The sequence below is a fragment of the Anas platyrhynchos genome, chromosome 2 (genome assembly GCF_047663525.1).
Source record: "Anas platyrhynchos isolate ZD024472 breed Pekin duck chromosome 2, IASCAAS_PekinDuck_T2T, whole genome shotgun sequence".
In the NCBI taxonomy this organism is placed as follows: Eukaryota; Metazoa; Chordata; class Aves; order Anseriformes; family Anatidae; genus Anas; species Anas platyrhynchos.
This window is the reverse complement of record NC_092588.1, coordinates 9,943,120-9,961,195: the sequence shown is the minus strand read 5'-3', so window position 1 is coordinate 9,961,195 and position 18,076 is coordinate 9,943,120. Positions and strand designations below refer to the sequence as shown.

The following is an 18,076-nucleotide window of genomic DNA, read 5'->3' as shown; positions in this document are numbered from 1 at the left end:
TGCCTTACAGGTCAGAGGAGACATGCTGCTTTAGATGCTCTAGGAAGAACGTTACTCCACAGAGCTCAATTTAAGGACAGAAATGTAGACAGCTCAGGGATGATGTTTGGCTTCATTCCTTGCTGTAGAACATCAAAACCTCAATGGTTGGAATTTTTATGGCAGATTGCTGCAGAACTGTTAAATAATTGCAAACCACGTGTAGAAAAAATAACAAGCTTTGTCATTCAGAGACTGCTTCTTCCTGGTAATAGGGAATGGTTCCATAAATGTAAATGTCATCAAGGATGTTATTTTAGATATTTACTGCACACTTGCTAGAGATCTGGCCATGCATGAGTTGGGAGGGAATCATATTTGATCCCCTGTTCACATGGTAAAATTGGAAACCAAAGTTATGAAACCACAATTAGGAGAGCAACACTGAATGGTTTTGGAAAGAAACACATCCTGCAGATCAGTACTACTGTCAAGAAAAATAAGCTACTGGGTTCTGGAAGTGGCAAGCAGAGAAGGACTCTGCCTTGCTAAGCATGTTTTAGCCTTTGATCATTATCTGTGCAGTTTACACAGGTAGTGATCCCATGCTGATCAACAAAACTATCCTATGACCTGCACACTATTCTGAGAAGTGACAGAAATGCCGAGTTGTCAGGAAACCACACAGGTTAAATAGACATGTTGCTAAAGAATCTATATTCTTGGCGCCACCCAAAGAAAGAGCCATTTCTGATGGTATTCACAACTCACCCCACATCCTGTTTTAAAACAGAGCAGAACACCTGCACAAACTACAACATTTTATTTTTAACCAGATAGTTCAGATTAACCTATTACTGCCACCATTTATTCTATCCCAATGAAACTTGCAATGTCTCTGTGGCTGCCTAAAAAAGCAACCAGCAATGAACAAAACCCAGTGTGACTGTTTATGTGTCAGGTGTTTCAAATATGTAGGGTTTCTGGGTATGGTTGTGCCTTTGGTGTTGCACATATGGGTGTTGCATAATGTGTTGCTACTTTCAGATGTAGCAATTTCTACATTTGCTATTCAGCAATGGACCACAGAAGATTTTACACATCCATGCAATAACTTTATTTTTCATTCTGGGAAAACAGAGGGAAATAAAGGCCTCATAGCTCTAGGCATAGACTCATAATGTGCCATCTTACTTCCAAGCAGCTGCCAGTAGTGGAAAGCTAAGAAGACACTGTAGAAGATGACAGCTACAACTGCTGGATGTAGTTTCCACACATATGTTGTTGTCTCAAGGAAAACAAGGATTTTTTTGACTGGTCACAAAACTCTCCAGAGTGCCACATGTGAATGCTTCTGAGAATTCTCACTTGGACAGATTAATTTCATTTGACCTTTTGTCACATTAAAAGACCAGGTTCTACAGGAACTCAAGTGCCAAAATCATTTTCAAAGGATAGGATCTATCTATATATTTCACGTCGGTAATTTTTTGTCATTATTTTTACAAAAGCAAAGAAGTTACACCTTCTTTCTCTAGTTTATCCCCCCAATCACAAGTTGAGACTGATGGAGTAAAACCTTACACTATGCATTACCAGCACAACATGATGACTTTTTCTCTCTTTTCTCAGCCTGTTGGAACTCAGTCTCCAAAAATCCTTGGGAAGAAATAATTGAGTAAAAAACATTGCACTTTGTCCTTTCTTTTGTTCTGGACAGTCTCTGATGAATTGTTACCATCCAAGTTTGTGTATTTTGACCTGAACTTCTCCTATGGCAGATTCAAGGCAAATTGGCAACAGTCTGGAGACGTATTAGAAGAAGGGCCAACACAGCAGCTGTAACAGGGCTGGTGTTCCCTGTGCAGTGGTGTTTGGGCTGTATAAAAAAGCTCTGGGAATAAAGACAGAGGACCCTGCAGCCATTTGTTTTCTCATCCTCAGTAATAATACACCTTCCTGGCTTATTTTACAAGGCTCTTTTGTCCCTCAGAATTCCCAGAGATTGCTTCTGCTTCATTTGTCTGCATTCAGTGTTTGAGGAGTAATGGGAAGAGAACACATGTGAGTGTATATGCAGGAACAGCTTTTTTACAGCAGTTGCTTCACAAGGAAGGCCTTGGTTGTAAAATTAACCAGCCTGACCAGGACTGATGTGAGACCACTGGTCCATTATGAAAATGTAACAGGGCATTAAGGAAGATCAAAGGGATGTGAAAAAATGAACTTCAATTACGGTAAAGCTGAGGTTTTTCAGCTGATCGGGATGTTAAACTGAGTTACTTCCTCAGTTAAAATGAGAACACACCCAGTGGTGAGAACAAAATAAACTTGTTTTGATTATTGCTCTCTTCCTTTCACTTTTCAGACTCTCCAGCCTGCCTCTATTGTCCCAGTTAGGGCTGTTGTGTCCTTGCCTAGGAGGCACAGGACTTATTTTTGGCAGTTGTTTCTACTAACTGTCTGGCTTCATAAGGAGCAAAGATACTATCACTGAACTGCAATAAGATCTCTGCATTAGTTTCCTTGCATTATAAGGTGGCAGTGAACAGGGACTCTTCTTAGTTTTCTTTTCTAATTGGCTGACTTATTACTTATATGAAACCAACCTTATTTTAAGCTTGCTCAACGAAAGGCACAGGAACAAAGTTGATGCCCTATGATGACCTTTCTAGTTACTATTGTTAACCATGTCCTGAAAGCATTTCTCTGGCAAATGTCCTTTTCTCTCCTCAGATCAGAAATGCTTTCCTTAGGTAATTTAGATGTGGATTATACCCAGCCTCACACATGGTTGGGGAACATGTTTTCAAGGAGCCTTTCCCCCTTTGTGTCCTTGGCCAGAGACTGAAATAATTCCACACCTGGAAACAGACTGTCAAAATTTACCTGGAGAATCTGGATTCTCAACTCCAGTTCATGTCTTAGATACCTTTGACAATGTCACTTGAATCTGTACTGCTTAGGCCATGGTGCAGAATGGTGCACTGGAGTTGTTGCAATGCACACTGAGGAGAAACACCCTCTTTGCATCTGCTGAAATCATTAGACCATTTTAAAGTCCAATGAGACCACAGAGCAGTGATGCACAAATGAGGTCTCCCACTGTGAGACTTACGTGAGACTTACACAAATTTCTATGGACTAATTTCAGATATTTTGGGTTATTTTGAAGATTTGTTGCCTCTACATTGTCTGTATTAATGTACAGAATAACAAAGAGTAATACCAAACAAACAAACAAACAAAACAAAAAATCAAAGTATAAAACTTTAACATGTGCAACTCTTCTTTCCAGAACAGATTTAATTGATCAGTGTTTTGTGTGTGGATAGATGCTGTCCACGATGACTTTAAGGATTTGGCTTTGCTTAGTGAGACCACTACTGTCATCTCCTATGACATGGAAAAGTGACTTTTTGCATTGATTTTTTTTCATGTTTTGGCACTGAATAAAAGGGAAGGGTCATGTTGGTTTATTTAAGCAGAGTATATCATATATGCTGTAGGCCTAATTGGCATTTTCCCTGATTTGAATTATGCCTTCCACTGTGTGGAGTGGGAGCATAAGGTTTACGTTGGGCCTGTGTATTTTGTGTACATTCATTTTCCCCTGAGGTTTTCTGTCACTCTTTCCTTTTGCTCTTAACTCAGTGATTTCTGGAGTTTTCATTTTAGGAGCAGAATTTAACCCAGTACAGAAGGAAGAACTAACCCATACACAGTTCTTTGCAATACATTGCAGAACCATTCCCTAATGGAAAACAGATTTTTTTATTTTTTTTTTTTCCCACAACGGTACAAAATTCCTACTTTTCTCCTTGTGACACTTAAGCTACTAGCTTTTAATATCATTATTCATCCATCTAATGTAACGTGTTTAAAAACTAGATGCCTATAGGATTGCACTCCTAATTAAATTCTTACACTCTCTCAATATTATTTTTTTTTCTCTTTGAATATAACATGTATGTAAGAGAAGACAGTCTGCATTTGTGGAAAGGTTTATTTGACACTTGTGTGGTTTTTACTAGCACTTACAAATGCAAAGTCCTGAGGGAATTTTCATGCCATGTTCTTGGATTCAACACTTCTGAATCCTGAGCTTAACCCAAACTGAAAATCTTACAGGTTGGATTCACAGCTGTTGAATATTGATATCTCTTTATTGAATTCTGCAGAGAAGTACTGATTTCCATCAGCTGAGAATGTGTATGTGGCTGAGTATGTCTGAGGGTGCCCATCTGTTTAGCAGCCAGCAGGGGCGGTTCTCTCATCAGTGATCCCAGCCTACAAGATTTGAATCCTGACCCATCCATCAGTGTCCCCAGGGTGATGAGTCTGACAGAACGTAGATTCAGTGGCTGCAGTCTGTTTGTTTTAATATAGTTTTGTTTACTTTGCTTGGCTCTTATTGAGACAATTAGAGTTTAAATTACCTCTCATCTTCCAGGTCAGCCATCAGCGATAAAAGAGTTCTAGTAAAACAATGGGAGAAGATTATATGCTGGCTTCCTCTCTAGGCTCACACAGGGATTAAATGTAAGGTTTTAATTTCCAGAGCTGCTTACAGGATGCTCATAATTTTTAAAAACCACAAGTTTTGACTATCTTTTAGTTTCCCCTTCAACCCAGAGAAAGTTGAACATTAAAGTAAAGATGAAGAATGTAATCAAAATAGGATTTATATCCCAAGATGTTTTTAAATGTCCTTGTAATATTTAAATAAAGTTGAAATTATCTTTGTTATTCGTGCCAAGCTGTATAATTTCTTTGGCATATCCTGTCCTATGAAATGGGAAGTGGTTTTGCAGACTTCCTTATATTGGGCCTCTGTTTAAAATAGTTTGGGGTATTTTTTTTTTCTTTTCTCCTTTAACTGTGATAAGAGAATGTAAACTCTGTTTACATTCTTCAGCTCTCTGCCTTTTTATCTTCAAGTGAAGCTCTGTTTTTCTTTGAAAGGTAAAAATGTCATCCTTGGATGCGAATACCATTGTGCTTAGACATCTGATCAGACAATATTTTACTGCCAGTAAGTCAAGGGAAAATATGAGCTCTGCACTTAGCAATAAATAAATAAATAAATAAATGAATTAATAAAATAAATAAATAAAATCTTTAGCTGTGGCTGAAGAAAAACTTACCATAGTATCAAAGAAAGCAGGAACAAGGATTTTGGCAAAAACTCAGAATGATGCACAATAAGAAGTAGGTACTTTTCTTGGATGAGATGCAAAGAAAAGAGCAGAAAAGCAGGACTGAGGCAAGGGGGGGAATATCTTCAGGGGAGGAGAGCTGGGATGTGGTTTTTCCTTGTACATAGCATAAAGCATTTTTATTATCCTAGCTTAATTGCTTTAGACTTGTGAAAATGAACAAAGATTGGATAGTTTAAAAGGGCAGATTCTCCCTTGTATCTTCTCCTTTAGAAAACAAAGCTGTCAATTAACTGAAACACCCACATGGAGAATCTCCTTACTGGAGGAGAGCTCTGAGAATAGAATAGAATAGAATAGAATAGAATAGAATAGAATAGAATAGAATAGAATAGAATAGAATAGAATAGAATAGAATAGAATAGAATAGAATAGAATAGAATAGAATTATATAAAGCTGTCAGAGTTCAGTCTGATACTAACAATAAATTTGCTAACTACCTAGACTGACTCTAGTCCCCAGCAGAAATAGCTTCTTCACAGCAAGTAGGTTATAGCAGCCACCAAAACAACATCTGGAACCTTGAAGACTATAAGCAAAACCCTAATGGTTTACTTCCAGTTTGTCATAGCACCAGTGTCATAGTGTCATATTTTGTTTTCCAGTTTGTTATAGTATCATTTTCATAGTTAAGATTTTGTTTTCCTCTATGCTAGAATCAGGTTGAATCACAGATAACCTAAACTTGGAGTTGTATCATTTAATTTCATTGGCCACATCACCATATGACAAAAACACCTCTCATCTACTGTTTACTTTACTGGCATAAGTTGAATGCCATCTTGATTGGGTTTGTACCCTGTATCACAAAGTGATTCTACGTTATGTCTAGATTCCACTAAGAAAAATACAAAAATACCAACAGAAACCTAAACAGAATATATATTGATTTGGAGATGAGAGGAGGTGAGAGACGGGGGTGGGATAGAGACTCGTGCATGCTTGTCAAATTTTGACATTTGATGATAATAAGTTGTTTTCTTTGAAACTCCAATAAGAATGCAAGTTGTCTCAGATCCTATGAGAAAATATCCTTTTCACTGTCAGCAATGAATCAGTTTTCAGTGGTAGCACAGCAACAAGAAGAATCAAGGTGAGGTTCATCCTAGACTTACAAGGAGTTTGCAACCTAAAGAAAATCAATAACCAGACTTCAACTTCCATTAGGGGATATCCTCATTCCAGATTTAATGTAAAATCATATTTGGATTTTCCCCTCTTCCTCTCAACCATCACAAAGATCACCTCAGTCATGCAACTCAGAGAGCAGATTTATCCCTCACTCAATCCAGCAACTTCCTTGCCCTGCTGATGCCAGATACATCAGTGAAGCTCTGAGCATTCCCCAGAACGATCACACATCTCCTGGTGTGCCCAGGAAGACAGACATATTTATCTTAGAGTTTGAACAGCTCCACTGCATCACAAGAAATCCTAATGGTACGGCACTGGCAGGCACAATGCTGTAGTTTGTGGCATGACTATCCAGATCTGGGGAAGATAAGAATAACTCCTGCAGTCAGAAGTGCAAATACTCCCAGGTACAGTGGACTTATCTGAAGATGAGGTAAGTCTTTATTTTCCTCAGTTTCATCTACAGCTGTTTTCCAATACAAAAATTACAATCCTGTGGTCCAGAGACGGGTTGACCGTATCAATCTCTATCTCCACTGTCAATCAGCCAAATTCCTCAAAGCACTGTCTTAAAATATATATATATTTATTTAAGGAAGAGACAAATACCAGCCTGCTTCATACATATCTCTGCCCATCTCTGCCCCCTCAGTCCTTTGCTTCTCACATTTTACTCTGATCTCTTTCCTTTTTTTTTTTTTTTTTTTTTTTTTTACCACATATTTTCCCTTTGTAGTAAGGAGAAAATATGTTACCTCAAAAAGCCACAACTAATGCCATAGGGAAACTATGAAATTAATGGCTATGACAAATTAACACACTTAATCATGTGGAACCAATAGGGGGTAAGAAAGTGGAAATGGAGAAATGTATCTCTCTTATTTCCTACTTCATTGTGAGATATGAGATATGACACTTCCAAAATGTCCTAATGAACTGTGAGAGGAAGAGCTGCAGCCAAGATGAAGCACACAGAAACACAATTCTAAACCACACAAGACAAACTCCACCTAGCCCTCTTCCAGCAGTCACCAACTTGGGAGCTTTCTGAGCTGTTGGTTCTCCAGATAATCATATTTAACATCCAGCAGTGGGTCTTTCCTTTATGTATCAGCCAACCCTCTTTTCAACCTACTCAGAGTGTTGTGCTTCACATCTACAACTGTGATACATGCAGTGCAAGAAGAATGGCTTTTATCTTGTTAGATTTACTACCTGATCATTTTCTGAAGTGCCTTCCAGGCATGAAAATGTGTTATTCCTGTTAGAAAAAAGTGTAATAACAGTGCTCAATTCCAGCTACACAAGCAGCCACAATGCAAGCTGGCATACTTTCAGAGGCGTATACATGTATGACTTGGTAACTCATTGATGTGAATGCTGAAGGCCTAGCTTCACTTTAAAATGTCAGTATTTTAATTCTTATGCTCTCTTACTTTCTGATACAGATTGGTTGTTTGCTTGCATTAATGGTATTCTCAGAAAATAGCTGCTAGAAAACGGACTCTGAAAAGTACAAAACTTTTTGAGTTGTATGTAGTACTACAATTCATCTCCTTCCCCCACATTTAAAACATAGTAACTTTATGTGTTTTCTTTCTAGGTATATTTCATCTTTAACAGGAGGTTAAGCAAAACTTGGTTTGTCTAGACCATCATTGCTTCAAAGACTGAATGGCAACAGAACAAAAAATCCTTATCTTATTTGCCTTTGCTAGTAGAGGGTTTGTGTAGTCATGTTAGCCAGGGCATTTATGCAAGTCTTGGGACCATTTACAAAGCAATCAGAAAATATATCTCTTTCCAAACAGTTTCTCAATGTGATTACATACCCTAGCTATTATTTGTGTTTCTTTTAAGATTCTTTTATGACCGTATGCCACATTTGGGTGAATTTCACTGGGGCTGGATGACTTCTGAACTTCGGGAATCTTTTCAGAGTAAGTCCACAACTGGGGCAAATCCCCCTTCTTTCATTGTACTCCACAGGCACAGTGTGACAGTGTTCATTTTGATCAATATGTGAAGAATGGAAGAGCAAACCTCCACTGATAAATGCACAAGACCTTTAGAGAGATCTGTAGCATTTATTAATTTACCTTGGAGATGAGGTTTAATGGAAGAGGCATAATTTATGTTCACCAGTTAGTTTGACTGCCATAACTTTTGCAACCTCCATGGATCTTCACTGTGATATTAGTAGTAGTAGTAGTAGTAGTAGTAGTAGTAGTAGTAGTAGTAGTAGTAGTAGTGACTACATGACTACACAGAAGTTTATGTCTTTATTCTTTTTTTTTTTTCATACTCAGTCATTCTATTTTTATTCTTTTTTTTTCTATGTATTAAACAATGAAGTATTATATAAAAAGATTTCTTTAAACAAATGAAACCTCATTTTTCTACAAAGGCAAAAGCATATAAAATGTGTGGAAGTGTTACACGGCTTCCTCTGCCATCCCACACTGAAGACGTAACAGAAATGTATATCTTTGTGCACTTAAACAGTAGTCTGTTTACTATCGCTCATAACCTGTCTCACTAAAAATGAAAAAAGTTTCTGGAAATTAAATCTTTTTCTGCTAATGTCCGCTGATCTAAGGCTGTCAGCTGCCTTTATAACTTCTCCAGCAGGGAATGCAAATTCAGATGAATAAATGAGTGAAATTCACAAAATTTGTAGGTGCTTGAAATGACATAGAATCAAATTGGCTTTTTTTTTTTTTTTTTTTTTTTTTTTTTTGTCTTATAGCATTCATCATTTCCCCATTCATTTATTGGAATTTGCTATGTATCTCTCTTGCTTTAACGTATCTAATGCTCCTAATCAGACTAATAATCTCTTAACATATCCTAGCTTGTATTCTGTTTGTCTTCCTGCTCCCCTTCCTGTGAGGTCATCCACAGGTATACTTGATCCTCATTGTTTCTGCAGTACTGGTGCCATGTTTAATATATCCTGCAGCCTGACCTTATCTTTGCATAAAAACATACTTCTTACCATCTGCTCATCAAATAACTGTTACCAGAAAATGGGATTTCACAATCTAAAACAGTATGTACATGTGCTTTAGAGTGCTTTAGAACTTGTCTCTAAAATATGCCATCTTATTAGAAAGTAAGTAAAAATACTTATTTTCCTTTGTCACTATATAGAAACTCCCTGAATACAATTGCTTTTATCTGTAGGGAAAAACTGGACCAACTAGTTTGGTTTTAAGTCTGTGAGTTACTGAGAACAATCTCATTGGTATTAATAGGCTATAGATTTGTAAGAGAATTTAATGAGTACAGAGAGGGAATTGCCATCTGAGCAGTTTCTATTCCTGCAAGCATTAAACGTAATATGTTAACCATGAAATAGAACAAACTCCACTATTAGCCTGGCTGTGAGATGATCTGATAGTCTGTGTTTTTCAAAGTGTGAAAGCAAAAGGCTTTCTTTGAACTAGAAATCAATGGAGATAACATTTCCCTTTTCCCCTGCTGCAGCCTGAACCTCTGAACACTCACACCCTGACCTCAGTGCTGGACGCTGGGTCCTGGTAGTGGAAAGTCCTTGACTGGTGGCGGTGGAGAGAAAATCATCACCTGCTTAGCCACAAACAACACATAGGCCTACATCTTTGTTTGTTAAATATCAGCTAATAGTTGCACAGCGGAGCTTCAAAGTCTCACAGCACTGTTAATGAAGGCTTTGTAGATGCCGTGTCCCCACTGAAGCCTTGAACTTTGGGTCTGATATTTAATGTAAGAAATATAATGCTGTTCAGAATTACCTAGTTTTCAGAATAAAGAGAATAGAATTACTAGGAAACCAGCTCTGATTTTGACTTTCAGATATGATCCTAGCTTTGTATATGTCATTCAAAATATTTTTACCATATCAGTAGAGAAGATATTCTGGTTTGCAAATGCAAGAGCAAACCTTGAATCAAAGCTTCTGTCATGACTAAACTTGATTTTTGGAGAGGATTAGGTCTCTGTGTAGTAGAATTGTATGGGTCACTCTTAACAGTGCTGCTACTTCCAGAATCTTCAAATGATACCCAACCTGTCCATCTGCTTGGCTGCATTGAAGGGAAGTCTATATTGCCTATAGTAATTCTTCTAAGAGAATAAATCTCAGCATGTTTTTAATATTTTCAGTAGCATTGTAAACTTTTGCAAACTTTTTAGCCCATGAGTTAAAATGCATAAAGTCAAGTGGATGAAAATTTACTTTAATGGAGGTGTTCTATCTCAGAAGACATTTTACCAGGAGAAGGAAGACCTTTCTAAAACCCAGTTTATACTGTAAGCCCTTCTCTTTTGCTTGCAACTTCTCACCATAAAATATATATAATATTACATTCTTAACATGTAAATATATAACTATATATGTATATATGATCTTATATGTGGACATCTGGACCTTTTACTTTCCTCAAATTTCTGTCTTTCATTCTGGTAAGGGAGATCTGAAACATCTACACACAGTCCCAGTAGAGTTGGATAGCACTGATACTGTCAGAGATGGCATTGACTTATGAATGCCTCCTCCCAATACTCTTCAATTGGTCAATGTCTTCTTTTTGCCTAACTTAGGGTCACAGTGCCAGCAACATGATGTGCTGGGTAAACATCACACTGGTACATGCATGACACATTAGTACAATGCAGAAATACATTACCTCTGTGTGGAGTGTCAGAAGACAGCTGTGATAGCAAGAATCTCCAGTCAAGTGAGGAGTTGAGTCCTCGTGAATTTCCCTTTAAGACTTGAACACTCCCCATCTGTGTGTTGAAGTGTTTTTGTGCTAAGATGTAGGTACCATGTTCCTTTCCATCTCTGCTTTGTCTCCCCACATTTCAGCAGATGAGTGACAATAAACATCTGGGCATGGGTTAGCATTTCAAAATGCTCTTTGTTCACTTGCAAGACTCAGAATTATACAGGTTCTTCTGGTGTGTTTTTGTTTTGTTTTGTTTTGTTTTCAGAGACAGCTCTAATCCTGACCAACACTGTGTCATGCCTCTCACAACACAACTGATACTGTTTAGCAGAAAATGCTATTCAAATTTATTTCCATTAAGTCTATTTAAGTCATTAATTTCACTAATTTAAGACTGTATCCCTTTATCCCTAACACCATCCACAACCATCTCTTCTCTTTAGGGGACTGGAATTTCTTGTAGCAGTAGGGTATCTGATGGTGTCCTTCAGAAAGGCCCTTCAAGTTGCTTCTTTTATCCTGAGTCCTTCTGCAGTGCCAGAATTTTTTCAGCATAGGGAAAATATTTCATTCATTATCAGGAGCTTAGTCATCTGATTCTTGGTGCTGATGCTGCCTTTCGGAACAATGGCTGGCTGCCACTCTGTCTGTTTCTGTGGGAGAGCTGCACTCTGTCATCTCTGTGTGTTTCTTTTTCTCTCTCTTTTTAATATCCTTGTCTATATTATGGGAATTGATTTTTTTAAGTGTCCACCTGATAGGCTTTCTTTTTTTTAGAAACAGAGACCAGGTGTTAATTTGCACCAATGTCACTGAATTTTGATGATAATGAGTTCAGAAAGGATAGAATATAAAAGCATACCCCACTATGCCTAGAGAAGCAAGACTATGTGGTGAAAATTGTCTATGGCTGGACAAAGTAGCTGGAGGGCACACTGTCCCTCCCTTACCATGTATCTGCCTTTATCCTCTCTTTAAGTGATTGGCATAACCAAAGAACCCCAGGGGAAAAGATAGAGAAAACAAGAAGTGTCCCACAAAGAAGCATCATGCATTAGCCATGAATAATAATAATAATGATAATAATAATAACAATTATGATAATAATAAAAGGCGGGGCAACACAGTTCTGATGAGCTTGATTCCATTTTTTCTTTCCCTATAGGGAGTTCTCAAATCACACATGGCAGCTAATAGGAGCACAGTGAGGGGCAAGCTTCACTACCTTGACATGTTGATAATAATGTAAACACTTTCAGAGTACTCTGATCAAAGTCTTCCACTACAGGAATATAAGATATGGAATATCTGTGGGACTAAATACATTTTTCTTGGCCCAGGTTCCAGCCCAAATGAAATCATACTCATTCCACAGTCTTGTGTACAGAAAAAAATAGCCTGAGGAGTTTTTGCATTACTTTCTCTCTCTCTGGATTCACTTATGCTTGGAAGGCAAAATACAAATATTATGATCATGAGCATAGTAGCAATGTTGGATAGGAAAGGACTTCACGATGTCTTTCTTAGGATATTAACAGCAGCACTGTTGCTACATCACTTTATTCTCTTCTTTCCAGGACAAAAGTCTTGTATGCAGTCTCCTTGTGTCTCCTTGGCTATGGTAAGGATGTAGGGATGTTACTATTGCTTGGGAACAAAGCATCACAGATCACATGCATGGTGCTGAGCCTCTCATGGAGAATTTGTAGTTTATTGTTGTTCCACTTAGGAACAAAATATGAGAGGGCACTGAATATGAGAGGGCACTTCTTTGTGGTGAGGGTGACAGAGCACTGGGACAGGCTGTTCAGAGAGGTTGTGGAGTCTCCTTCTCTGGAGATATTCAAAACTTAACTGGATACCATCCTGTACAACGTGCTCTGGGTTACCCTGCTTGGCAATGGGGTTGGACCAGATGATCCCCAGAGTTCCCTTCCAACCTCAGCTATTCTGTGATTCTGTGAGGCTGAGCCTGAAAAATTCTTGTATATGTTGTGTACAGGACAGCATGGTGTACAGATAAGTGGCAAGCTTTCAGCAAGTGATCATCAAAGCTACTAAGTGCCAATCAGCTAAGCTGAAATTATTCTAGGTCAAGTTAGTGGTCTGTTGACAATGTCTCTCATTACCTAATTGATATGGCTATATGCCCGCAGATAATTCTTCTTTTCTCCTTGGGTATAATGCACTCATATTGTGTCGTGTCACCCCCCTCTTCCACACCCCCACTTTTTTTTTTTTTTAAATATAAAATTAATGAAGGCAAAAACTTTAAAAATTGGAACCCAAGCTTAAGTCCTCCTGCAGTAGTCCAGTTCCACAAACTGGCCTGAGTTTCAAAGATTTTGAAAGGGAAACAAATCCCACTCAAGCTGATGAATATTTTGAATACTTTGGCACACATTTTCAGGGTTAAATGATTAATAGAGATATTCAAATCACTGATGGTCCAAGATAACTGGTTTATTTCTGCTTACACTTTTGATAATGGATGTCACTGTTGGAAGGAAATGAGTCACATGTTTCTAAAAGGCCAGGAGAGACCGATTTCTGAACAGTGTGTGTTCATTCCTGGCAAGACCATGACAGGAAAACTAATGAGAGTAGCAGATCAAACATTCAGGCAGATGAACTGCAGCAGCAAAACCCATCACACAAAGATGGGTTTTCCCCCTGATATGATGAACGGTGTAGTTCTCACAAAAACCTATACAGCAGAGTGGGTGACTTCCTGAGATTCACTCAGAACAAAGCAGAGGGAATAATATCATGGATTTCCTTGTTTGGTGTACATCTTCACCCACTTTTAATATAGTAACTGATTTGTAACTGTTTCTCTGTTGTGACAGAAAAAGAAAAAAAAAAAAAGTGGTAAAACTAGCTCCTACTTCTCTACTTCTCCAACCCTTTCCCTTCAGATACGCTGTCTGCATATTGCTTTGCATATCACTCCTTTTCTGTGTTTCCTATTTGTATTTGTATTGGTGTCAGTATGGCTGCTGTTTTCTAGGCAAGGGACACGATTGAACAAGTTGCTTATTAACCTGCTTAGATGCCACCTAAGCTAAACCCTTTTATTTTTTTTTTTTTTTATCCCAAGGATTTTATATTTTTTTCAGTCATTTGTATTTTAAACAAACTGTTATTTGTATTGAGTTCTGATTTAATACCTTCGGCAGTCTACATATTAGAAGAAAGCATACACCACTGGTATAAAGAAAAGTTTTATCAAAAAAAGGATAACTATCTGAAGTGATACCAAGAACCCAATCTTATTTTACTTGCCAGGATAGTTTCCAAGTGTTGACATGACCAAATGGGGCCAAATGTGAATGCTGAAAGAGTGAGGAGTACCTGGTGTATTCTCTGCCTTACAGATATGAAGTCTCCTGAAGTCAATGGAGTTGAAGAAACAGAACTGAATTTCACATTCTTGATTCCAGTGACATTATCTTGGACTTAACGTCAGTGAAGTTGAAAGCACACAGTCATTTAGCTGAATATTGCCAAGAGGAAAGATCATGGTGAGCTGCTAATATTTGTTTCTGGAAACAATCCAGGAATGATGCAGAAGCCAGATTTTTACAAAGCTTTGTAACCATCCTTCAGACACACTATGTGGGTCAAGGTACCAGGCAATAATAGAAGTCAAATGGGTCCAAGACAATTTTAATCTTGTCTGATCCAATGACTTTCTCTATACTATTGGTCATTTCACATGAACTTCTTGAATCTGTTTCAGGACAGCTATGAAAGCAGGTATAAGACTAACTTAAGAAACATTTAGGATCCAGAAGCCAGGTTAAACAACATATATTCAATTTTTCTGCCAGTCACTAAAACTGAGATATTTTCACATAGAAATTAAACTGTTGACAATGCAGTCTGAGAAGGTGTTAAATGCATCCTACAGCATGGTGAAGATCATCAGCCACCAGTGTACAGCACTGTACTGGCTCCAGCTGTAAAGTTACCCTTCTTTCTGTTCTGACAGGCACATCAGAACTCTGCAATACACTATTTTTGATAAGGAAAAGGCTTGTGGGCTGAGAAATTGTTGTAGAAAGGAAGTCAGAATTCTTGCTCTCAGAATGCATAGTGGCTTCAACTGTCTAAATAACTGTTTAAAAGCATGGAATTTAAGACTAATCCACCCCCAGAATTATTTCCTGGTTCCTGGAAAAAAAAAAAAAAAAAAAGTTGTCTGTAGATGTATATATGCTAGTGCATGTGAATTTTCTTCCTGCCTCACCACTGAAAGCGGAACACATTACTCATCCGTTTGCCATATTCAGATCTGGTAAACTCTGAGCAAATTCTTTTGTTAATGTTTGAATAAACGAATGTTACAGGGTTCGGGGGAATTATCCAACCTATATCAGATACATGATGGACGTGTTTTGAATTATATAATTGTTTATTTTTCTGCCAGTAAAACTGGGCAAGAGTCTTTTCAAACTGACTGTGCAAGTGGTTCAAGAAATTCATATGTCTGGTTGGATTAATAGTATAATATAAGTCACAAAACCACTGTTCATAATCCAAGGAAAGCACTGCATAAACATTGTGCCTTCTGCTTGCTCACTGCACTCAGAGGCCGGTGAAATCTAGATGTTTGACCTGGAAAAGATCAAAGCCAAAGAAAAGCCCTTAAATTCTTATCCTGGAAGTTGAAGTTAATTACTAACAAATATTCCTTCTGAAGGTTGTGGCTATGACTTTGTCAGCAGATGATGCCTCAGACATTGACCTCTTTATCAAGGTGAACTTAATCAACCCAGATAATTTGTTGTTTATCTGATGGAATGCTGGAATGGAGCTTTAATGACAGTCTTTTTAAATTCCAACTGCTGTGTAAATATCATAAAAACTAAATATGTAAAAATATGGCCTCATTCCAGGCAGGAAACTATTGTCCTTTTTGATTAACTAAATGAAGAGAAGTGAATGACTTTCATGTCAATGAAGAAAAAATAAGGAAATAAATAAATTCAGTATCATGAGGTTGTACTAATGTTAATTTCCAGTACTGCTCAGTGCTGTTTCATGCTGTTTTCGCTGGGTTGGGTTAACATGCTCTGGAAGCCTTGAGGGTCTTGTAGACTGGTGTCTGACTCTGACTTTGCTCCCTGAGCCTTTCATCCCATATCTCATAAATCTTCCCCTGACATTAGATTTACCTCTTAGAATACAGTCCTTAGCCATAAAGTCCTGTCAAAGGAGGACTGACATAATAGAAGGCAATCCAAATAAAATAATACCTTCAACAGAAGATAGCAATTAAGATATGTGCTTCTTATCTCAATATTTCTTTTGTGTTGACTCATTCCTTCATCTTTTTGGCCATCTTTTTTTTTCCCAAACAAAGCTTCTGGAAGTGCACATTGTAGATGACATAAATTCCCCTGGTAGAAATTACCTTATCTAGCTTTTACTATCCACGCTATAAGTTTGTGTCTGAGCTAGTCATCCCATTATAGTTAAAGAAGATTTGGTCAATACAGTCAATAGAGCTTACAGTGAGATTGATCTGAACAAAATCTGTTGTCTGCTTTAGGATAAGAGGAATTACATCTTAAAATCTTTTGACTCTATTGACCTTCCCTCTATTGACTATAAAGAGAACTCATGGCAAATAGTTCAGATACAGAAGTCCACACTGCATTGAAATGTATCCTGTCCCTCTTGACTGGATGCAGATCAAGACCTTAGCATACACATATACTGAAGGTCTTGATCTTCTACTTCTTTTTAAGACTCTGAGTGTGCAATTGGAAGACTATGAGTAACAGAAATGTTTGTTCTATGTCCACAGAGGTACCATAGTGAGTCATTAACATTTCAGCTCCTTTCATCACCACTCAGACAACAAACAGTTTTAGACATTGCTTAGAAATCTCTGGTATATCTATGGTCAACATGAAAAAATAAAAATAAAAAATTACTCATATGGGTTTTCTGAGTGGGAGACAGAGGATAGTTTCAGTTCATCTGTAGCATGTACTTTCGCAGTACAGACACCTCTCCTGGAAAAGCAATAAATTTACCTTCACTTATCTCTCTTGATAGTGTTTGATGTTAACTTAACACTTTTCCTGGTTCCTCTGGATATTTATTAGATTATATTTGTTTCTGTTCTTGCTGGACAGCTCCTTTTCCAAAGTGCAGCAGCAGAAGTAATTGGAAGCCAGACAACATTCAGCTTACACTGATGAGCTTGTTGTTAAACAGACGGCTAGATTTTGATGGTCATCTTTCCATGGTTTGAGGAGAAACAGGAGCATACACTATGTTACCCATCTGCTAGTTAGTCTCCTGTACTGTGTTACATTCTCCCTCCACTTCTTATATTCTTTTGCCTTCATGTGTTTTACAGAGTTACTTTGGGGGACTGCAAAACTTTATCCAGACTCAAATGTAAATTTGTTTCTTGAGATCAACTTCAGGTTTTAGTAACATAAAGCCTATGAGATAACTTTGACCTCAGCACCAATGATCATCCTGATGTAAATAGGAAATTATATTTTTGCAATTGGAACAGGAAGAGCTGTGTAGATAAAACTCTGCCTCTGTTACAGTGGAAAGGTTGTTAGATTAGCTGTGATTTTTTTATTTTTTTTTTTTAACTTTGAGGAATGGGACATAATGTAGGCACAGGATGAAATATTCTCAACTATGGAATAGCTTTGTCATATGTTTTTAGTTTGAAATAAGGCCACACAGGATGCAAATGCAAACCAGGCTGATGGAAGTCAAAAATCCACTCCATTTGAGAACCACAAAATGACATTTTGGGAAGAGATGGTTCTGTTCCACTGTGAAGTGGGTGGTGAACATACAATATAGAGATGTCAGAAAACTTTCCAAAACAAATGAGTTATATACTTCATATTCTGAATGGTCTTAGCTGTACTTATTACATATATATGATATATATATCACAGAATCACAGAATTGTCTAGGTTGGAAGAGACCTCAAGATCATCCAGTCGAACCTCTGACCTAACAGCAACAAGTCCTCCAATAAACCA

General features: G+C 37.7%; 1 long non-coding RNA gene across 1 annotated transcript in view; it reads left to right on the top strand.

Annotated features, from left to right (window-relative positions):
• LOC119715979 (uncharacterized) overlaps positions 1-15,881 on the top strand; it is a 42,310-nt gene extending 26,429 nt beyond the window's left edge. Inside the window, exons 2-3 of the long non-coding RNA XR_005263575.2 lie at positions 8,194-8,273; positions 14,423-15,881. This is a non-coding gene — a long non-coding RNA (uncharacterized lncRNA). The remainder of the gene's footprint in view (positions 1-8,193; positions 8,274-14,422) is intronic.
• Positions 15,882-18,076: the final 2,195 nt, after the last annotated feature.